Here is a 23,844-nt window from a genome sequence, read left to right as displayed (position 1 = left end):
TATACGTGTAGCAGGTATGTGAATCGTGGTGCAGTTGGTAGCGCTGTGCACAAGGATGATTTGTAGTCACGGAAGTCCTGGGTTCGATACCCAGCAAGGGTCGACTTTAAATTTTTTTATTTATTTTATATTATGTTTTTTAATATACTTTTCCCAGACCGTCACCAATAGCCCATTGTGCAGCTCTACTGCGACGTAAATGCGACTACACCCAAAAAATCTAAAAACGTCATAGAAAGCAAGTAAGCTAAAAGCGTGAAAATATTATCGCACAATCTTTCGAAATTAATTTAAGGCCAACAATTTTTTTTTTATTTGTAGCATTTGAATTTGCTTTTAGCATTGGTTGATAAAATTACCAAAAGAGTATTTTTAAATCAAAAATTTGACTAAAATTAAAAAAGGTTTTTAAAACTTAACTAAATTGTGATAGCTCTGCTGATGTTACCCGTGTTAAAGTTCTTGTGCTTGTCCTGCTGGATGTTTCTTGTGACTGCATTGTTGATCATGAATTTTTTATGCGCTAATGAATTTAATTTATGTGAATGTTCGTGAAATTATGTAAACATGTCATTTAAGCCCTGCAAAAAATTAGTTTTTAAGTAAAAGTGCTATTTTATATTTTATCATTTCGGTTGTTTCAAGTAGCAGTTTAAATTATGCAGGGATATATTCGTAATCTGACCTGACATTTGCCAAGACCCAGGTTATCCAGGAAATACATCCAGAAATAAAAGTATATGCTGGGATGGGGCGTATATGGATATCATCAGATCGAAATAGTATTTCTATTTTTTCTTTATTTAGGTCGATAGTATTTTTAAGCTAGTTTTAGTTTAAATTTATTATAACTGCTTTCTTTTATTTTGAAGTTTTATTTGGGGGTAAATTACCGAATTGTGTAGGATATTATAAATGGTGTAAACCTATTTAGTGTGATCTTGGCAAACAATAATATACAATAATATAATACCTTAATTCTGGTGGCCAAGGGTGTGATAAATATGTATTATATTCTGTAACGATGTAAACAAGAAATTTACTCAATCCGGAAAGATAACAAAACTCAAATAATTCATTTGCTAATTTAAGACAGTGCTAAACATTCAAGGAACTAGCTCATTTGTTTATTTTTTTTTCTTGATAAATTTGTGTGTATTCTGTAATACTTAGCTTTGTTAATCTGAAATGTTCTGATGTTTTTAAACATTATTATTTCTCAGAATTCCAATTGCTATTTTTAATTGAAAGATAATCTATATTTCATTGTTCTGTAACTTTTATATTAAGATACTAAGAAAATGTTCATTCTAGACCTTAAAAAGGGCAGGGCACAAGAAGCTGGAAAGAGCCCCTAAAAAAGGGCTCACATCTTAAAAAAGAGCATTATTTAAAAATATTTACTTTATTTTTAGGACTCCCAAAATATAAAACGTTTTTAATTTTATCACTAAAAAATTTTTTTGTTGTTGAGGTAATTAGTGTAAAATAATTCCTTTAATTCAATTGGTACATTCTATATGTTGATTTTAAAGTGAGCGTAATTATGAAATTTTAAAGCGCATGATAAAATATCTATATGGTTCGAGAGTTGGTGCGAAATTTACATTTTTGTGAAATCCTAATATTGTTTTTCTTTTCATGTTGCTTATTTATACACTTAATTTAAAATATATTTTTTCCTTCCTATCTAGATGATGAAAATCAGATTTTTTTTCTTTTCATGTTTATAATTATGCTTATTCATGCATTCAATTGAAAATATTTCTTCTTTCTTATCTAGAAGATGAAAATGTTGGACATCCTTTTTGGAAGCTGAAGATTGTAAGCATGAAAAAATTGATGGTGGTATCCTTGGTTGTCAAAAACAAGAAGCTATCAGCTGATATAATGGTTAGTCAGTAATTAACAATAAATTTAATTTTTACATTCATTTTGGTGTTCTTACCCATTGCAAGAGTAAATACCCTACCCACTGGGAATTTACCTGACCCTCATTTATAGTTGCAATCTCAATAAATCGAACCTCATCTTAACTATAAGATTTTTTGATGAAGATTTTTCTTTCAAAGTTTTTACTACAAAATCAAAAGATTTACCCATTGTTATAAATTTAAGAAAAATTTATTAGTTACAAATTTTATGAATAAAAAACTATAAATTAGTTAATTTGAAAGAAATAATGTAATTTTTTTTTTACTGAAACGAGACAAATTTTTTTTTTTGTGTTTTCTTTCTTTTTTGAATTTATTTGAGACATTATTTTATTTCGTATAAAAAAATTTTTAGGTCCTTATTTTTAAGTACTAGTTCCCTAAACACTCATTATTTTAGTTCAAATTTACTTACTACCCTGTCATTAAGGTTGGTAAATTTAAGCAAGGAAAAATTAAAAATATTATTACAATCAAACGAATCACTATAAAGGAAACTTGGACTGAAAACATTAAAACACATTCGATTGCTGGAGCTAGAGAAAAAAAGATTTAACGTTATGAATAAAACAATTCGATTATTATTTCTGCTAGCAATCATACAGATCTTTTTGTACATCTTTAAGCATAATTTAAGAGTGCTTTTTCTTTCCTTTTTCCTTAAATATTAAGTTGAAATTCCTAATGTGTACTTTTTAGCGTTATGTTTGGCAAGTGTTATAAAATGGCAAATTCAGAAAAAATGTGATACCACTTTTAATTGTGTAAGAATACTATTTTTAAATCCTTATTTTCATATAAAAATGTTTTGTCATGGAAAATTTCTTCATAAGAAACATTATTTTTATAAGGATAGGCTAAGTAAGATCCAAATTGGAGTAAAGGTGTTGAAAAATACATAAAGGTGTACAAACTAGAGTATATTGTGAATGTACTAAAATAGTGTCTTATGGCTGTTAGGATGCAAGGTATGTTATTTTTAAAAGTTAAACCCTATTCTAAATTTATAAATTTCACAATTGTTTCAAATAAATTTCAAAGGACAACATCAGGCAAGACTTATAGCTAGCTTACATTGCAGTATTTATGATCAGTATAAGAAAAAATGTACCCTAAGCATTAACATTTTATTTCTATTCATTATTTTTGAAATAACTTGCAAATAATTACTTTTTCTATTATGAGACAATATCTATAGTAACTGAAAGCAAGTAAATAAATATACTGACATTATTCGCATGATTTTGAAATTTTATGTAATTTTTTTATTTCAATAGAATGAAATACATAAGATGACTATACTCTTATATTTTACTCGACATAAAATAATGTAATTTTTCGGTATTTCTTGGTGAAGTTATTTTTTTTAAAAAAAAGTTAAATATTTGTACCAGATTCTTGCTCTTTTTCTGATTTTCTGAAGTCATTTTTTAAATTTTAATAATTTTTTTTTCCTAGATGGGGAGAATGCTTTGAAAAAACTACTCACAAGAATTTACAGTAGGTAGTTAAAGGTATTTACATAGGAAAACATTTACATAATTGAAAAATAACTTAAGCCAATAATTCTCTTTCGTGTGTGTATTTATAACAACTACTGAAATCAAACTTTAAATTTTTTAATTGATAAAGAACGAGTTCATGTGCCAACAATATGAATTTTTAACATGTGGGTAATTTATTTTTGTAACATAATAGACCTGCTAAATGTAACTAAGGTGCTGGTTTTCAGTTTTGCTATCTAAATTCATTAATTTAATATTACCTTCATTACTACTTACCTTTAACTACCTTAAATAGCCTTTTATATATTTAACATTCTATTATGTAAACACTTTTTGAATGGTATAGTTACATATTGATCAATTATTTTGTTAAAAGTTTAAAATCATCCTATCATTAATTTTACTTAGTGTTAAATTCTTCTAGTCTATTTCTTATAAATGGAATATGAAAAATACTATGAGCATTGTTGTAAGTAGGGTGTCAGCTTTGTGAAATGCATATATATCAACAATCTTAATTTAATAGAATATAAAGTCATATCTGTAAAATAGGTGATAAATACATTATTTAGATATTATATTTTCTTCTATAACACAACAATTAAAATGTATAGTTAGTTACTAAATTTGCCGCAGATATAACAGTCTTAACTTTTTTTTATGTGTATTTTTTCAATCCTTTTTTTCATTCAATTATTTTTTCTTTTTCTTCTTTTTTACTATCCCATGCTTTTAGATTTTGTATTTTGACAAATACCCTGGGTATTTACCCAGGTGAATACTTGAAATTCATAAGTGCCTGGGTATTTATGAATTTTATTGAAAATTCTATTATCATGTTCTTTTGGGTGTTAAAAAATTATATATATATTTAAGGTACAATTAAGTTCTACTGACATTGTTTGAAGTTAATTAGTTCTTAACTAAGAAAAAAATTCCTTCATAAATTATTGGAATCATTGTATTTTAGTTTTTATTTGAGAATGACTATGGTTTAATCATCCTGAAGTTCACAGTTTGATTCATAATTCCCAATGTTTCTCAGCTCAGAAATATATATTTAAAATATAAAGGAACGCTTAAGGAAAACTCAACATACATATATTTACATACTGATATAAATATATATCACATAACACCACCTAAAAAGTGCATCCACCACCCTCCAAAATATTCCTTGTCCATCCCTGACTTCCATCATTCTATAAACAAACATTGAAGAAAAACTTATCTTTAAAAACTCATTCAATTTTTAATATTGTCCATTACAATGTGTATTTTTATTACAAATCACAAAAGAGTTTAATTTAAAGACATATTTAAATAAAAATTTAATGTTGTAAATTTAATTAAAAACTCAGAACAATATTAATAATCAATATTTCACATAAAACTGAAAATTAAATACAAGATCTTAATAAATTTAACTCAGTCAAATTTGTCAACCTCTTGTTTAATTGTCTAAATTATCTTGTATTTTAAAGATTTGTTTTCCTCATACTTGACAAAATAATTCACTAATATAAAAATTAAATTGTTCACTTTAATATTTTTTGAAAAAATGATTTTTTTTTAAAAAATTTCATTAAAATATCAACTGATTTTAAAATTACATTAAAAAAAGCATTTATTTTAAATAAAATAGTTATATTGTTTTTGTTTTTTTTTACAAAAACTTACAAAAGAAATTTCCAGTTTTAGTTTAGTCATTTAATATAAATATTAAATTTATAGAATTAATAGAAATGAACACAGTTAAGAAATTTTAAACTCATCCCTTATGCATATAAATTTCTTCTATTTTATCCAGTTAATGCCATTGTCTTCGAAAAAAATGATTTTTTCATGAAAAGCGCTCAATTTTCACGTAAATCACTTAACATAAAGTCTACTTTGTGATACTGCACAATACCTTTTAACATTGCTTTTTATTGTGACAATTTAGCTCCTCTGCTTGGTATTTATAGTTTTTTGAAATATTTTTCCTGGAATTGATATTCTTTAGTGTTCATTTTTTGAAATTAAAAATGTTATGTTATTGCCAGAACTATAAGCAAGGCAAATGATGGTTATATATTTTAAAAATGACGAAAAGTTATAAAAGCCTTGATTTAGGGTACTACCCCCAAGGCAGAGGTAAATACCCATATATAAATACCATACTTACTGGGTATTTATATGACCACATCTATACCCATGCAGTGTTTGGCTAAATTTGAATTGATAAAACTCTTAATAAATATAAAGTAATGACTATAAAATATGTAAAATTGTAATTGCTGCAATTTTTGTAGTCTTTATCAAATTTTCTTATTTATTTCCTTCTCAGTGACGATACATATTATATAAAAAACTATTTTAAGTTTGAAATTTTTTTTTGTTTATAAAAATAAATAATTATGATAAAGTTTGCATAAAACACTGAAAAGTTAAAAATTTTATACCTTATTATTTTGAACTTTTTTTTAAAAAATTTTCATGCAACAAATTTGTCCTAAAAAATTTTAAGCAGAGGAGCTTTTTTTAGAGGAAAGAAGAGGAATTAGGTGATTGAATGTGCCTAAAAGTTTAGCTTTTAGGCTCATTCAATGACCTAATTATTCTTTAGTTTAATGAGAGCAATCACAAATTTATCTTTAAAATGATAAAAATAGAAAGTTAGAGCAAGGTTTATGTGTCATGTAAACTAAAAAAGTAAATTAATGTTATTAGTTTTACCCAGGCTATTTTCTCTTTGCTTAATCAGATGAAAGTATACTGCAAAATAAAAATACCTTTTTTGGTACAATATAGATTTTAAAAATAATTGATTATTCTAAAATTCTCAATAATTCCCATTAAACTTTGTTCAGCAGTTTAAGCTTCTAAAAATGTTTTGAAGAACCTAATTTTATTATTGATTTTCTGAAAAATGTATTTTCTCCTACAGAATGTAAAAGAATAAGTTTTATTTGGATAACGAAATAGCAGGGTCTAATACTAATTCTTATTATCGGCATTGCAACAGATTTGTGTCTTAAAATATTTGTACAAATATTTTAAAAGCAAAATACGCAAATACAAAATTGAAAAAGTCATTATAATGATCTATTATATAGCTATTATAAAATTATAAAGTTTCTAAAAAACCTCAAAATTTAGATTTTTTGTCTTCTATATTTTTATATATTTCTTTTTATTCTTCTCAACAAAATCCTTCTTAAATTAAATCAATTTCTTATTTAATAACAAATCCTTTTAGTTAGTTTACTTTGACTTATATAGTGACTTATTCATTTGAATTTTGTTTATTAATATGAATTTGAAACAAATGAGATTTTTTAAAAAAAAGAATCACTTCTGACTCGTGTCTATATAAATAGGAAATATATTGTATTACAGAGTTCTCCCTACGAATAAAATAGGGTTGGGCGCTTCCTCTCTGAAAAAAGCTTTTTGAGTCTTGAAAGGAACTCACATTAAAAATTAAAACTGGTAATATTATGTAATAAGTGAATTTTATCCATGACAATTTTTAAATTACCTCATACTATCATAAATTGTCTCATACTATCTTATAAGTATATTTCAAAGGTAATTCTCTCTCATTATCAAAATCTGAGAAGAGATTGTTGTTAATGAAAATAATTAAAGGTATGCTAACAAACAAACTCTGTGCATATTTTTTTTTCAATTAAAAGTAAACTAACAAAAAATGATTAATTGATAAACAGCTTGAGAGCGTTTTTTAATAATTTTAACTAAAAATTATAAGAAAATAAACTTTAAAATGTGAATTTTTTGAAAAAAAATATTTAGAAATTAGTTTTAAAATTACTTAAAAAAAATTATTAATATGCTCCTCCCCGACCTCCCCCTAAAAAGATACTTCTATTATAGAATGTTAACCAGTTGAGAATAGTCCAAACAAAGTAAATGTTTGTAAAAGTAATCTGAATTTAACCTATAAACACATAATTTTACCAATGTGTAATTGTTATTTAAGCAATGAATTAATTTTTTTCAAAATGGAATCTGAATAAAAAGACAATATTTTTAAAAGAGAGTGTCTTATTTTTATAAAAAGCGCAAAGAGCATTTATTGGGGTCAAAGGGCAAGCTGAAAGGGTTGCCCTTCACAAAAGGGTTAAGGAGAACACTGGTATTAAAATATACTGTTAATGAATTTCTTATAACAAAATAACTAAATGTTGCATTTTTAGAATGTTTTTCAATCCCCTTGAAAAATTATAATTATTGGAGATAAGATTTTGTTTTTTTCCGATCAATAATATAAAAAATGTTGTTTAGTGTGTCTTAAGGAGAATTCTCAAGCTCTTCCAACACTTATCAGGGGTCTGTCTAGGTTTTTCTGAGAGGTACCTATTTTGTGAAAATTTAGACATAATTTGTGAAAAATTAAAAATTATATTAAAAAATCAACATAAAAATATGGTAAAAATATGAATTTATCGTGTCTTAAGGGATACAATAATAAAATTTTAAGAAAAGTATTTTGTGAAACTTCCGTTTTTCCTAAAGTTGAATTTGTGAAACTACCGTTTTTCCTAAAATTGAATTTGTGAAGGTACCGCTAAACGGTAGTAAATTCGGCCTGGACAGACCCCTGCTTATGTATCTTTGAATTATTAGGTATGCTCTATCATTAATATTGTTAAAAGTATCATTGTTGTATTAATTTTAAAAGAAAAGTTTTAAATTACCTTTTTTCAAACTTGTGAAGTTTCTAATAGTGTTCTAACAGCTGAACCTTGATTATTTCCATTCTATTTATCCTTTTACTGTTATTTCCAAAGAGTGAATGTAAGCAATTGATAACTGTTTTTCCAAGTTTATAGCTTCTTGGTAAAGCTCAACATTATTTAATAATTTCGACCAATTTTTTAAAAATCCATTTTGATGTTCATTTGATCCTTTTACTGTTACATTATTTGGGAAAATTATTAATGGTTGCCCCTACCATTATCGCATTATCATTACTTTAAATTAGAAGTCATTCAAATATTATATAAGCATAGTTTTGGCAATTTCAAACACCTCCATTATCAGCAAAATTAAACAAATTTCAAACCTTATTCCATGTGTCAGGATATTGCATCACCTTCTGGTTTTTACTTTCTTTTCAGTACTAATTTAATTTAAGGATAAAATTCTAATAAAAGATATTGACTTTATGTTAAACAACTATTGTATACAACTAATAAAAGCTAATATAAAAACACTCCCTTTTCTTTTGTCGTTTTTTTTTTACTTTAAAAATAGTTCAAGGTCAGTTAAATGGGAGTCTGTTTTAAATTTGGAAAAAGACCCTTATCCTTATCTACCCCTCTCCTGTGATTGGATATCAAAATAAAAGTAGGATGTGGGAAAACCAACAGGGAAAAGGAAATCTTCAACGAAACCATGTCTAATATTAGTCTTGTTTTAACCATGCATAGCATGCACTATTTTTAATGTGTGCAACTTTTTATTTATTTGCTTACGTGTGAAAAGGGAAGTTTTATTCTGATTCAAAAATCTGGTAATTTCTGATGTATTTAATTTATATACTCATAATTATGAAATGGTAAAAAAATTTGCAATGTAGTTTTCAAAAAGCTCCAATGAGTAAATTCTTAAAGGTGAAAAGGGAATACATAATTTTCCCCTTTGACTTTTTCTTGTTGGATTATCTTTCACTTTGATATTTGGAAAGCCAGAATTTTTTGCAGACAATTTTTGTTTCTGTACACGGCTTTAGTTACCAATCAATATGCAGTATTTTTTTCAAAGTTTAAATATAATCATTGCATTAACTTCATTTAACTTTTTTATCATTTTATGAATTTGGATTTAATATAAAGATTGAATATTAAGCGATTCTTCCTTTTCTTTGGGAATTAAGGTAGGAAATAAGTGGAATAAAAAAATTAAAATTTTTTTTTTAATTTTATAGAATTTTTATTAATGTTTTTGTCATGATTAGCATTTTCTCGGTTTCTGTAAATATATAAAATATTGACAATGAAACTGCAAAATATATCTAATTGAAATGATTCATTTAGTTAAGTTGGGAGTTATTGCTTTGAGTTTAATTCACTTATAATTGAGACTGTTCATTCATAAATCTTTTATCTTCATAATTTCTTATATTCATAATTGATTGCTCAATTTGTATATAGTTTGTAAATTACTCCAATTTTCTTAAGTAATTTTATTTGACGAAAAATTGCATCATATTATAACTTCCGAATTCTTTTTTTTTATGTATATATATTTTGCTTTAATTGTAAGTACTATTTTATATTTGATTGATAATTCATATTCTCTAATTCTTAAGATAGGATAAAAGTATAAAGCAAATAATTCAAAAATAATTTTACAACTATGGCACACAAAAATGCCTAATGTAAAAAGTTATATAGATTCAGGGGTCACATTCCCCCTAAAATTCATAAAATTCCTAAAACTATGTGCAAACCCTAAAATTCCTAAAAATCTGATAAAATTTTGTTGGTTTTCCTAAAAAATTAGAGTTATAGGCTGAATATAAATAAAAAAGCAATAATCTAAAATATAAGAATTTAACTACATTAATTAAAACTGTTTTAATTTTGCCACATGGGAATTCTGATCCTGAGAGAGGTTTTTCGATAAATAGAGCAATGCTTAATATGAGTCACCATGAGAATACTATTATGTCTCTTAGACTATCAAAGATACCATTCGAAATTATGGAGGAGTGTTGAAGATCACCACAACACTATTGAGGGCAGTAAAAGAATCTCACAAATCAGATCAAGAATATATTAGAAAAATGATCATGATTAATTTGTTTTTCTCTAACTTCTAATATAAATTGCTGATTTGAAATCTAATAATATCACACAATAGTTTTTTTTAATAAAGTAAGGTAAAGGGTAATAATAAAGTTTTGATTAAGAAGGTAAAAATTAAATAAAAATCCAAGTTGGTGTCAATTTATTTTTTCTTTTGATTTATTCTCACTTTTGCCTGTTCCTGAATTATGCACTTAATTTCTGATAGGTAATATGTAAAGTTGAAATTTCATTTTTACGCTTCAGAGATTTCGTTCTTGACTTAATAAATTTCAGAGCTTTATTTTATGACTTGCAATTATTTATGATATGTGTGGATGAATTGTAATAATCTTCTGTTATGTAATAAGCTACCGTGTGATCTGTTTTTATCCTAGCAAAATCATATATTACCCCTAAAATTTACCTAAAATTTTTTGAAAAAAGTTCCTAAAATTACCCTAAAATTTTAAAAAACTTTGCTGCTACCCCTGTAGATTGTGCATGTTTTACAAGGAGATGCCCCAAGGGTAAAATATTACCCTTTAAAGTTTCAGTTCATTTACCTTTAAATTCAGAAAAACTTTGAAACTCACCTGCAGTTGTGGTGCAGCATTTAGACTTTCCATTTTCTGTTGAGAGGTTCGGATTTCGATGGAATATTTATTATCTTTAACTTTCTTTTCTAAAAATGAACTATTTAACATGTTTTATGCAATTTATAAATTATTTTAAGAACAAAAAATATCAGTACCTGTTTAATTTTATCTTATTAAAATAGATGGATTAATTAAAAAATGTGTAATTCAAGTTAAAATTTTGTTGTTATTTTTTTAAATTGCAAATTTAAGCTAAGAAATTTTGTAATTTAAAATTCGCATTGAAATGTTATAATTAGTTAAAAATTAATTCAAATATTTTGATTAAAAAATAAGAAAAATAAAACATTTATAAATTTTTGTCTTAAAAATTTAATTTTTTAAACAAATTAATTTTGATTAAAAAAATTATAATTTATAACTTGAATAAAACTTATTAAATAGTTATTAACCTTTTTAGATAAAGAAATTTGAATTGAACTCCTGACCTCACAGGTAGAAGGTGAACAGCCTAACTGTTACACCACGAAAGAAAAAAAAATTCAACTAAACCAATATTAACTTAGTTTTAAAATAAACTAAAATACGCATTTGAAAATAATGAAGTTATATTTCTTGAAACTAATAAGAAATCAATTATAAATGATTAAATAAAAATAAATAAAAAAACTTATTTTAAGAAAAAGTTTTCAGCGATTTTTCAAAATTGCCTCTTGCAATACCCACCATCTCCCTCCCCACAAACTGTGATGACATTTTCGACCAATAACTTGTCTTGGCTATTCTTAAATATTATCACACGTTTAATTTGTGCCCTATCTTAACCACATGCTCCTTAATTTAAGCTTAATTTTGTTTTAATAGGAATTTTCTATATGTGTTCCACCCTTGTTAGATACAAACTTGTGTGCATGCTATCGCTTGTGAGAACTGAACAACAATATTTGGGCATAAGCTTACTTTTCTGGGTTACACCAAAAATCGCAATTGAAATTGCAAGCATTCTCTAAAATGTTTAATCCTCTTTGAATAGAATTAAATTAATTTTGTTCAGTATATTATGAACTGATAACATATCGATAAGACTGCTTTAAAACTCTACTACGCTTTTTAGTTTGTCTCAGAAAGATATTTTTGAGCAATTATATAGTTTTTTTTTGTAAATTCAAGAATGGTATTTATTATAAGGATATTTTTTGTGCTGTCTAATTTAAACATTTTTAGATTTTGTCCGTTTTTTTTTCTAAGTATTCCTTTTGTGTATGTGGATAAACAATTCAATACTGCTGTTTGCATTACTTTGTTGTTTTTGAAATTTTTTATTTTATACTTCAAGTAAACTTATTTAATTCTTGTACATTTCCATTATTTCACAATGATTTGTTTATAATAAATATTTCTATCAGGTGGAATATTTTTCTAACTTGTATCTAAAATTTAACAAGAGTTAACTTAGAAGTTGCAATTGCTAATGTGTCTTTTGAAGACTTTTATTTATCTTTCAGGTTTTGAAGTGGTTATTAACTTGTTACTTCTTAATTTAAAAGTTCATGTATTTCTCTTAATATGGTCACATACATTTTTCTTAATATGGTCATATATTTTTCTTAATATCTATTATGGTTATTAAAATGGTTATTAAAAAATGGTTATTAAAAAAATCATATAGTATTTTGATGAATATAGAACCATAGTTTTTGATATATATAATTTTCACAAGATTCTTAAAATAAGATCCTTAATGCATTGACCTCTAATAATGTTTTAAGATTTGCTGTTCCTTTTTCTCTTCAATAAGAATTTCTCTTCACTTTTTATATTGACACTTTAATATATATATATATATATATATATATATATATATATATATATATATATATATATATATATATATATATATATATATATATATATATATATATATATATATATATATATTTTTTTTTTAACTACAAGCTGTAAAGTTTCACATTTATCAAAAGCTTCTTATTTTCTATGTTTGCAGTAAATTTTAGTTGAATTTTAAATAACTGGTAGATTCTTAAACTGATATTCAAAGAAACATTTAAAATATATTTTAAAATTTCTCTTAAATACTTTTTAGAGAGGGGTTTAAACACTGCTAACAGAGAGCTTGATGACATTTTTTTAATTCTGTTACATTTGTTTGAATATTATAAATAGTATAAATATCAAAAAATCAAAAATACATGTTACAAATTGAAAATTGTATGCAAGTTTCAATTAGAGTGCACAATTGTATACAGTTACATTAAATCATCTTTAATGCAAAGTACAATGCAGAAAACATTGCAAAAACAAATGTTACAAATAGTGTGGAATATTTTAATCAGCCTATGAGAAAGGGCTTAAATACTTAAGAAAAATTTAGCCTAAATTTTTTTTACTGCTCTTTTTATTTTTTTAAATTCAGTTATATTTGTTTTCAAAATTTTTTTATACCTATTTGTAATGTTTTTCTGTATAATTTTTCTGTAATGTGCTTTTTACCAAATATAATGCTCCATCATAGCTTGTGTATTATTTTCATGGTTTTAATTTGTTTTGATTTTTTGTATCTCTTTTATACTTATCAATCTTTATATCATAATATTAATTACTTGTAGGACTCATCTTCACAGTCCTGCTTCACCTATAATTAAATTGTTTTGTTGGAAAAAGATGATCAACTTGAGATTAATCATGAAAGAGTCTGGGAGAGGATGAAGAATACCTCTACAGTAAGTTTTAAATAATATAAAACTTGTAAATTTCTTTATTACATATACAGATAACCCAAGTGTTGTCCAGACTTGGGTGAACTCCTTATTACAATATTCCCAAACTCCTTAGAAATCCTTAAAAACTGCTTAATTATTATTTTGGGAAATAAGGGCTATTAAAAGTACTTAATTTTGGTACAAGGTTTTTAAAAATATTTAATTTTTCAGCATCACTATAGTTGATGGGAACAATTTTTTCAGTTAAATTTTATAAAACAAAAAGTTGATCTTTTATCACCTAGAATTAGACTATGGTAGAGCATTTAAGAGAGACAAGAAAGGGTGTGTCTGAGGGGGGTAAGCATATTTCATTCATATACTGGTTCTTTCATTAATATATTCTGCATTTTGTCTAAAATCTGTCCCAAACCTTTTGTTATAAATGTCGATTAGAATAAAATTCTAATTTAGATTTTAATAATCATTTTATTGAGTTAACATTGCAACTTAAAATGTTTCTTCTTCTTTTAAAATTTCTAATTAACTTTTGGTAGTAAAATTAGTTCATGTTTTTCATCAGATTGTTTAGTAATCCTATGTAAAGTTAATTCCTAATAACAGTTATGGCTGAAAATAATTTTATGTAATCCTCATTATAAAAGTTGAGGTACCATAAACATAATATGATAAGGTGATATTGCAGGATAAGAAAATGCCACTAATAATGAAGAATACTGTTTTGTTTTAAACTATTAATTTGCAATAAAAATAAAATATCAAATCATAGTAATAGTAGAGAGTAATATTAAGAATGATAGAGGATAATAAAAAATATTACAAGTAAATGTCTATAAATGATTAAAAATTAAATAATTTACCAGTATTTATTAATTAAGTAACCTTATCAATTTTCTGCCTAAGGAATGTGTCGATACCCTTAAAAATGGTTTTAGAACCTTTTATTAATAAGTTTCACTGAAAAACATTGATTTGAAAATTATAAGTCTTCTGAACATAATTGTGTTTTTATTCTATAAAAATTTCATAAAAATATTTATTTCAGTAAATTTAAAAAAAAAAGTTCAAACCAAATGAAAAAAAGTGAATGATTTAAGGTGCTTAAATACCAGCATTGTCTGTTTTTACTTGAAAAAGGACTTAATTTGACATGACATGTTAAGAAAACTACTATCATGCATGACTCTAATTATACTTTTTAGTATTAATTCTTTTAATATTCATTTACAACATTTTATTAATGGAAAAGAAAGAATTTTTTCGGCATAACTGAATATTTAGCGAGATTGGCCCACTACTAAATATGTGATGCATGTCTAGCATAGTTGCCAACTGTTCCGGTTAAATCGCGTTTGTTCCGATTTTTTAGCTTTGTTTTGAAACTACGGTTTTAGGCCAAAATGTTCTGATTTTTCGACATTCTAGTGCCTTTTCACTCCTTATACCAATTTTCTTTCAACCCAGGGCAGGTCTAAAAACGAGAAGCAGGGCATGTGATTTTTCCGCAAATATCACGGAATTCCGTTAGACCATTGGTTAGCGCGCTTCGCGAATCAAAGTTTTATAATCCGACGAGATTTTGAAACTATTGCTAAATCACATTGACGAGACGTTTATGATTCTTCTGCCAATTTGATTCCTTTGATTTGGCTGATTTTCGCCATTCTGAATATTAGGAACTCCATCGGAATCTGCTAATATCACGATTTTCATTCACACGATTTTAATATCAATCTTCAATTTTGATATTTAGCTAATTTAAAAGTTATGCATCATGATTCCTATTTACGCGATTTAAAAATTCAGTATTGTAATTTGTATTTTCGCTTTTTTAAAATCCAATTTCGCAATTCATATTCACTCAATTTTTAAAATCAAGTATTATGATTCCTGTAAGAAGTAAGTTTTTTCTTGAATTACTTACTATAAACATGTGATATTCTTTATTAGTAAGTAATTTAATTAAAACTGTTTGCTCAAAAAATTATTTTCAGCATGAAACATTTATAAATTGATATTTTTATATCAATAGTTTAGTTTTTGATATTTTGTTTTCACTTTGTGTCATAATTTCCCATGATTAGCTTATCAAGCTTTGTGTTCCTCTTTTTGTTTTTAACAAGTAGGCAGCTATTTTCTAGAAACCGCAATATAAAAACTTGTAATAATTTTTTCTCAACTTTCTTTATTTTTTTAAATATATGAAAGGAAAATTGCAAATCTTGATTTCACCAATTAATTTTACAATTTAATTTCAATGAAATTATTAAAGATGGAATACTGATTAGTTTCATAGATATTGTTAACCGTTAACAGTCTGAAAATGTTTTTTTTTTCCCTTCAAAAATCCTACTTAGGTTTGCAAAAATTACTCGGTCTCACTTTGACGAGCCCTGTTAGTAAATACAATTTTATCAGTACTTATATTATAATAAAGTTGCCTTTTATTGTTTTTTTTTTATTGATTGATTTTCTTTTTCAAGAAAGGTCAATAATTGGCACTGTCACTGGTGGTATATATGCATATTCGATGATAAACAATCCTATTATTTTTAAAGTCCTTTATTTTTGCTTTCTTAAAAGAGTGGGAATCCTGTATTAAGTACATTTGAATTTTTTTTTAAAAATTCATTCAATTACTTTTGTAAAATTGTACTACATTATTACATGCAAAAACTTTATATATTAAATTCCATGCAGTGTAGCCCTTGTTGCTGAACTTTATTCAGCCCAGCATTTGCTCTGTTTAATAGCATGTACAAGAGTAACTGTAATCTGGTACAATTTTTTTTTTAATTGATTATATAAAATTCATCATTCAATTTACTTCTGCAAATGTTTTCATATTTTGCAATATAATGTGGGTTCACTCTTTGCATCTTTTTCCACCCATCTACCCTATATGTCATTCTCAGTCAATTAGGAATTCATATCATAATTAACTAAATGTTGATAATTTTTACATTAAAACTGTTGATTGAAGTCTGCAAATCAATGACTAGCAATAAAGAAACTTTAAAACAAAAATTTAGTTAAAGTTTTAAATTGCCATTGCATGAGAAAATGTAATTAATTACTGCATGCTCACTTAAATGCTTTTAAAACATACAAAGAAAATAATTAACTTTTTTCTTATCAATAAATAATTTATTAAAAAAATATGAAAAATATTTTAAATGATATTTTTTTGAAAAGTTATTGAATATTTTTAAGAAAATAAATAATATTGCTAGGAAATATGTAAATGACAGTTCATTTCACTTTTGGAAAATTTGTCATATATTTTGTGCCTACAACCAGTAAACATTTTCATTCAAACAACCCATTAATGATAATCTTATCTCCATCATTTTATTTTGCATTATCCACAATACCTAAACACATAGTAAAATATACTTTTACTTTATTGTCTAAACAATTTATTATAAAAAAATAAGAATGTTTTTGAATCTGTATTACTAAGTACTTGATTACAAATTGCTATCGTAAATGATCGCAACCACTAACCACATATTTTTTCTTAAAAATGAAAAATATATTTTTGAATTTATTACAATATATTCTTGAAAACCAATTCCTATTATTATTATTATTTCCAATAACAGTCGAACCCCGCTATAGTTAACCGTCTGCGGACTCAGTAATGTGTCCACTATAACCGATGGTTCACTATATCCAAATTTTTTGAAGAATATTTTTTGCATAAGACAGTTGAATGATTGAAAATTGGCTTTGCAATTTTGCATAAGTTATTTAAAAAATTATTAACTAATTAACAGATAATACAGCAAAAATTGATGAAAAAAGTAATTACGTCGCTAAATATTAGTTTTATTTTCACTTTTTATGAAAAAAATTTTTGATTTTTGATTGAATACAATTTGATTTTAAATTGAGTTCATCAATTTTCTTATCTACAATGTGCAAAGAATGCAAGATTTTTACATTTTGAACAAGCTTTCGAACCATCTTAACAAAGCATCTTCTACGTTTTCTCTTTCAGCTCCACATAGTTTTTTCGATGTAACCATGTTTTTGTCATATGCCGCAAGAATTGCACTTCGATTTTTCCAAATGTTTGAAACTGTAGATTTTGACAAGGAAAATTCCTTACACAGTGTCGATTGATTGGTTCCATCATCAATACGCTTTACAATTTTAACTTTGTCCTCTATCGAAAACGCTTTTCTCTTTAGAGAATTTGCCATTTTCACTGCTTTTGAAATAAAAAATCTTGTCTCAAATAGATAATGTAAGAATATGAAGAGAGCAGCTGTAGAATGAGTTAAATTGTTCCCCTTCTTGATTGTCAAGGGGTGATTTGTAAAGAATATGGTTTGAACAGATAAGAAAATTTCAAAAATTCAGCAGGTGGCCAAGTTAACTAGTTGTAGAGCAAGCTTGGGGAAAAGAGATAAAGCGAGGCTTGTCAGGGAGGGGGGAGTATAAGATAAATGATCTGTTTGACATTTATTTCAGTATAGTTGAAAGTGATAGGCATAAAGGAGAGTAATATGACGCATTTTATTGGAATGCATTCATTTTCAGTCCCAACACCTACAAGTTTAAAGATGGAGGACTGAAAAAGATATTTAAAGAAATGAAATTTGAGTCCACTATAACCGAGTTTCCGAGTTCTAAGCTGTTCACTATAAGCGTTAAAAATAACATTATTTAAATAGGTATACGGACGGGACCGCTAAAAAAGTTCACTACATCCGAGTGTTCACTATATCCCAGGTTCACTATAGCGGGGTTCGACTGTATTATTATTATTTCTTGAATAAAATGTAGACTTTTGATGAAAGTAAAGCATAATGTTTATAAATTAAAATTATTTTCCAAGTGAGTACTTGCAAACCTAACACTGATTTATTTGCTTTATTCCATACTATCTGTTGGAGTTTCAGGATGTTTGGAATAAAGTTCATTTGGCAATAATGACTCAGGATTTTCAGTGCCATTCTTCGTTACTGTAAAAAGTCATACCTCTAATTAACTATGCAGGTATTTGCATCGATTTTTATGAGGATATTAATGTTAACTTATTCTTAAAGGGCCTAGCCTATTTTTTTCTAACAATTCTTGCTACTCTTTTTTTTCCAAACTAGCACATTGTGGATTCTTCCTATTTATATGTTAACTTAGAAGCTCAGAAGTTAACTCTTTATTGAGTTTTGATAAATATGCATGCTTTGTGTAATCTTTTTATTTATGCCACGTTTGTTCTTCACTTTTGGCATAAGTCGAACTTTTATTCTTGATATTGATTTTATTATCCATATTTATGCAATTGTTTTACAGTAAACTTCCGATTATCCACAGGTAGAGAATTCAGATCATCAGCGCTTCACCTTTTTTTCACAAGGACAAACAACATAACGTTTAGAATTGAGAACTAACAAATTCATAGAGATGAAACTATTTCAAGACTTTTGAGAACAACATACTAGCAAAGATTCATGTTTGTAGTCTAGATGTTCGCAACTAATCAAATAATAGGTCTACACTGAAACATTGCAGCTTCAAGTGCAATAAATTAGTAATAAGGAGCACTAAAAATGGTGAGAAACAGCAAAACAATGTGAGTCATGATTTACAGTTGTGGAACTATGAATACAGGATGAAGTTCAAATTTCAATGAATAGATTCCATCAAAGCAGTTTCTTCTCCTGGATGGTATTGTTGCTATTCAAAGCAATAATATTGATAGCAAAGTTTTTCCATCTTGCCTTAATTTGATGACTGGGAATGTATTATCCTCATGGTCATTAAGTTAGTCAACACATTCTTGGAACCCTTAACAGATTATCCCCAAATTTGCTTATCCGCGCTTCAAGGGTCACTCAATTCAGTAAATAATCGGGAGGTTACTGTATAGTTAAAAACTATCAACAAATTACTAATGCTGAAATTGCTAACTTCTAGGTCATGGGGAAATTGTTTTTCTTTTTTTTAAAAGAACTGAATCTTTGTTTATTATATGTAAAAATAAAAAATATATAATATTAATAACTTTTTATAAGTAGAGCTAACTAAAAGATCCAAATTGAAATTACAACATTTAGATCTTAATCTAGTTAAAACTATAAGTGAAACTTTTTATGCAAATATTCTAAATTTTTTTTGGTGCAAAAAGGAAAAAAATATATGTTGAGCAAACTTCCAATAAAAATTATAAAAATAAATTTTAAAAAATACATCTAATTTTGGATATAGTTTTTTTAGCTATTCAGTTTATTTGTTTTTTACAAAGCTCACGTTTTTAAATCAAAACTATCTGTGGGACACAAAAAATAATGTATTCATAATTATCCAAACACTTTTAATTAAATTTTTTTTAACGTTTTCTCAATTAATAATATTTATATCTTATTTGAATACAATCCCTTATTCGGCAGTCATTTTCCTAATGTAATTATTTCGGTAATTATGCATTGAAAGAAATTTCTATAAAAGTAAGTTATTATATAGTTTGTACAAATTAAATTTTTTTTTACTCCCAATTTATTGAAGAAAGCTGGGGGGACAGTAATTACACTCAATAAAGTAACACATGGAGTTTTTAAAATTAAGTAAAACTTATATACTATAAAATCAAACTTTAATATTCTTTCAAGAAAAATGCTCTTTATAACCCGGGAATTTTATTTTATTCATCTAAAGCCACCAATTGAGTTTTATTGCCACTTTATGTATTTGGGATAGTTTATACACAAATATTGGGGATATATTCAAAATTATGTGTAGAACAAAATACTCAAATTAATCTATGAATATGAATCATGTATACTTAAATCAATTAGAAATTCATACTAAATCAGATTAGATGTGAATTCATCTACAGATTTCTTGATTAATGTAATAAATTACTTAAAAGTTCAAAATTCCATTTTGGGAACAAAGGAACAGTTATGATATTTCATTTGCATTATTTTCTTAAAAATATAATTTAAATACAAAGTAAGTGTAATTGGTGCATATTTTTTTTTTGCTCATTTAGAATTTTTAATCACAGTTTAACATGAAATAATAGTAATTAAAAAAATAAGACAAATAAAAAAGAATGCTTTAGCATGGACAAGTTAAAGAAAAGAATTGAGAAAAATGACTCTTTTAATTTTTGACGTGTATGAATTTGGTGACACGATTTTCCTGCTCATTTTAAAGCATCAATATAAACAAGATTTAACCCTTCTACAAAGTTTTTAACAGTTCTTTAAAATTTGTTTATTTTGTAAATAATAATAGAATGTTTTTTTGTGAAAATTTTTTTCTATCACTTTAATAAGATTCCATTACTTTTCATTATTTTTTAAGCATGCTACCTTTTTTCAATAAGTCAATATAACATTTTCATGAAATAGTAATGTAATACATTTAATTAATTGTGTTAAGCAAGATCAAATACAGGGAAACTTTAAATATTAGTTAAAGTAGTGCAAATATCAAATAATTCTTTATTCTATTGCCTTAAAGTCAAATTTAATATTTATTCATTCACTGTGATCATAATTATTGATAAGCTTGCTAGGGGTTAAATCTTTATTTAAAAAATTGTAATTAAATCAGAAGAATTGAAATATATTTTGTCTCCTGAAATCTTAAGTAATATTCTGTGGATACCTGAAAAATGAGCAAAATAAAATCTTCATTTTAAACTCTGCTGAATTTCTCTTAACATAGTACAATTTTGATATTCTGAATCTCTTCTGGTAAGAAAAAAAATTTAAATATCTTATGCTATTTGCAAATAAGTTTAGTTAAATTTAATATAGTTACTAATATCAAAATAACTTTCCTTTCTTACTATGCAACTTACAAAATGTATATCACACATTAAAAAAAAATTTATTCATAAAAATCATTTTTTCAGTTATATTAACATTTACATGAATGAAATAGTTTAGTTTTCACTATTTAAATTATGAATTCTAAGAGAAATAAAACTTATTTCTCATTGTTTAATATTGTTTATTTTTAGTATAATTTTTTTTATTAAAGCATTTAATGAATTTTTCAAATTTCTTATACAATATTTAAAAATTTTTCTTTTTTTAATTAAGTTATAACTCAGGAAACTGATTTATTTGTAAATCTATATATATATATTTCTCTTACACGGCGACAAAAAAAGCCTCATTACAACTTCCCGAATGGCAACGCTAGAAAATCAACCAATGATTGCCGCTAAAAATGTCACATGCCAAATCTAGCTGAAGTGGCTCAACATATAGCCCTTTTAAAAACGGAAACTGGAATAACCAGAGAGAGCATCAGCAGGTTGTTCAATTCAGCTGCGGCAATCTCATACTATTAAGCTAGGCAGAAGTGAGTAGTCTTTGTTGATAGATCTCCATTTTAATATTTTGTCAAAAGCGCATTTTTTCACAAATTTATGTAGACTGAACCAGTTTTTAGTCATGGACAACTTTATGTTGTCCTCTCTAGGGTTAGATCATTTGACAGCCTAACAGTGATAATGTGACGGGTATATATTTAAAGAATATCCAAATTGAAAGTTAAAGTTACATTTTATTTATTACTAATCATTATACATATCAATAAGGAGAAGGAGGACCACACTTACCCATAGCTGCTCGTATTGAGAGGCAATCGGACTGAGGAGACTACTGAGAGGCAATTCTCTTTCTGACTAACTCCTCTTTTTTTGGAGTTTATTTATATATATATTATTTTAAGGGGTTAAACGTGGTCTCGTGTTCTTATCATGCATCCGAAGGTCGACAAATCAATCATCTTGTGACAAATTTCTAGAAGGTTAAAAGTTCAACTGACCATTCGATTGCGAGATGAGAGCACGGGATCTTAATCAACTGTTTAATTAACAAGTTTGACCACGAGAATTGTCACGAGGCAACGTCGTGACAATATCCACCTCAACCTATTAAAAAAAAGAGAAGAAAAAAAAGAATTCTCACTCATAGGGTGCAGCTGGGGTTAGTGAGCTCCTCGTACAATTCCTTTCAAAGAAATACATATTTTACATGAAGCATTTTAACTCTACATTTGTGCTTCTTTAATAGAATGGGAAAATTCAAGAACATAAGAACAAAATTCTACGAATTAGGTTTACAATAATGGTGAAACATGAAAGAAATAAAAATAAAAATAAAAAAAATAATAAAAATCTCTTAGGTATACATATTCTAAAAAAAAAACATAATATAGTTCTTGCATAACACCATATTAACTTAACATGGTATTTACAAAGATTTAATTTATATTTAAAACATAGTTAGTTATGCGATACATATAAATCATTTTCGAAAACAAGTAATACATGATGAACATACTGATATAAATAGGCATATAATTAGAAGGACAGCCCCTATAAATTTTAAGGAATAAAAAATACCAGTAAATGTAGGCATTGTAAGAAACTGAAAAAAGTCTGTACCAGAGGAATCGCTTTGTACGTAAGATTTTGTATAAGAAGTATTTAATTGAATTAAATTAAGGCTTGGCTCATTTAAACAGAAAGATATTAGTTGACAATGTTTCATATTACTTGAAACCAAACATATCTTTTCATCATAGCACTTTTTCTCCGCTAAGAATTGAATATTAAATTCCCTAGGTTCAGTTTCTAAAAACAGGCTTTGTGTATGTAACTGTAGAACTTGAAATTCTACAGATACTGTACCTGCTTGGCAATTGGAAAGAGCTGTTATGTACATTTCACTTAGAATTTGGCAGCTGTAACAACCTTTTGATTTAATATCTTTAGAGGTTATTTTCGGGCATATTTCATTGTGTTCTAGTGATATTTTATAGTTTTTAAAATGAAGTTGCACTCTTACTGGTGCCGAAGAAAGTAAGTTCGACTTCAGTACACCTTTTTCAACCGCCAGCAGGTGCATATCTCGTGTAAGAGGAAGAGAATTCTCTTTTGTTGAAATCATGGTTTGCAACCCATCTGGACGTTTTTCACAACGTAGCGTGGTTTCAAAAAAATTACAGGTAACCATGTCCTTGTCAAAAATAAAATCTTTTGTGTAGCTCGTGTTAGCTTGTACTTGCCCAACCATACCTGCGGTTGGATGGTTTTGAGGACTGGACTGTATAAGATATGCTTCGGAAGGATCACCTACTCGAAGCACTAAGGAATCTGATAGATGGAGTGGAGGCTGATTGTAAGAACCTAAGATTTCTAGGAATATGCCATCAGAAGTGACGGCGGTTGACTGTAGTGTGAGGAGTTCCGTGGACATATTCCTGGCTCGTTCCACCGCTATAGTATAGGT

General features: G+C 26.4%; 1 long non-coding RNA gene across 45 annotated transcripts in view; it reads left to right on the top strand.

Moving 5' to 3' along the window:
• Positions 1-217: 217 nt before the first annotated feature.
• Positions 218-23,844, top strand: part of LOC107450524 (uncharacterized) — a 66,928-nt gene continuing 43,301 nt past the window's right edge. For 4 of the 45 annotated variants that reach the window (XR_015434327.1, XR_015434291.1, XR_015434325.1 and 1 more), the window contains exons 1-3: positions 277-782; positions 1,784-1,893; positions 13,463-13,576. This is a non-coding gene — a long non-coding RNA (uncharacterized LOC107450524). Of the gene's footprint in view, positions 243-276; positions 783-1,783; positions 1,894-3,392; positions 3,449-13,462; positions 13,577-16,774; positions 18,584-18,901; positions 19,256-21,471; positions 21,908-23,844 lie in introns of those variants that run through there. The other 41 variants (XR_015434299.1, XR_015434293.1, XR_015434302.1 and 38 more) reach the window with 36 other exon arrangements.

Source organism: Parasteatoda tepidariorum, chromosome 5 (assembly GCF_982258835.1).
Source record: "Parasteatoda tepidariorum strain Cologne lab strain chromosome 5, Ptep-v5.0, whole genome shotgun sequence".
In the NCBI taxonomy this organism is placed as follows: Eukaryota; Metazoa; Arthropoda; class Arachnida; order Araneae; family Theridiidae; genus Parasteatoda; species Parasteatoda tepidariorum.
This window is presented reverse-complemented; position numbering and strand designations above follow the sequence as displayed.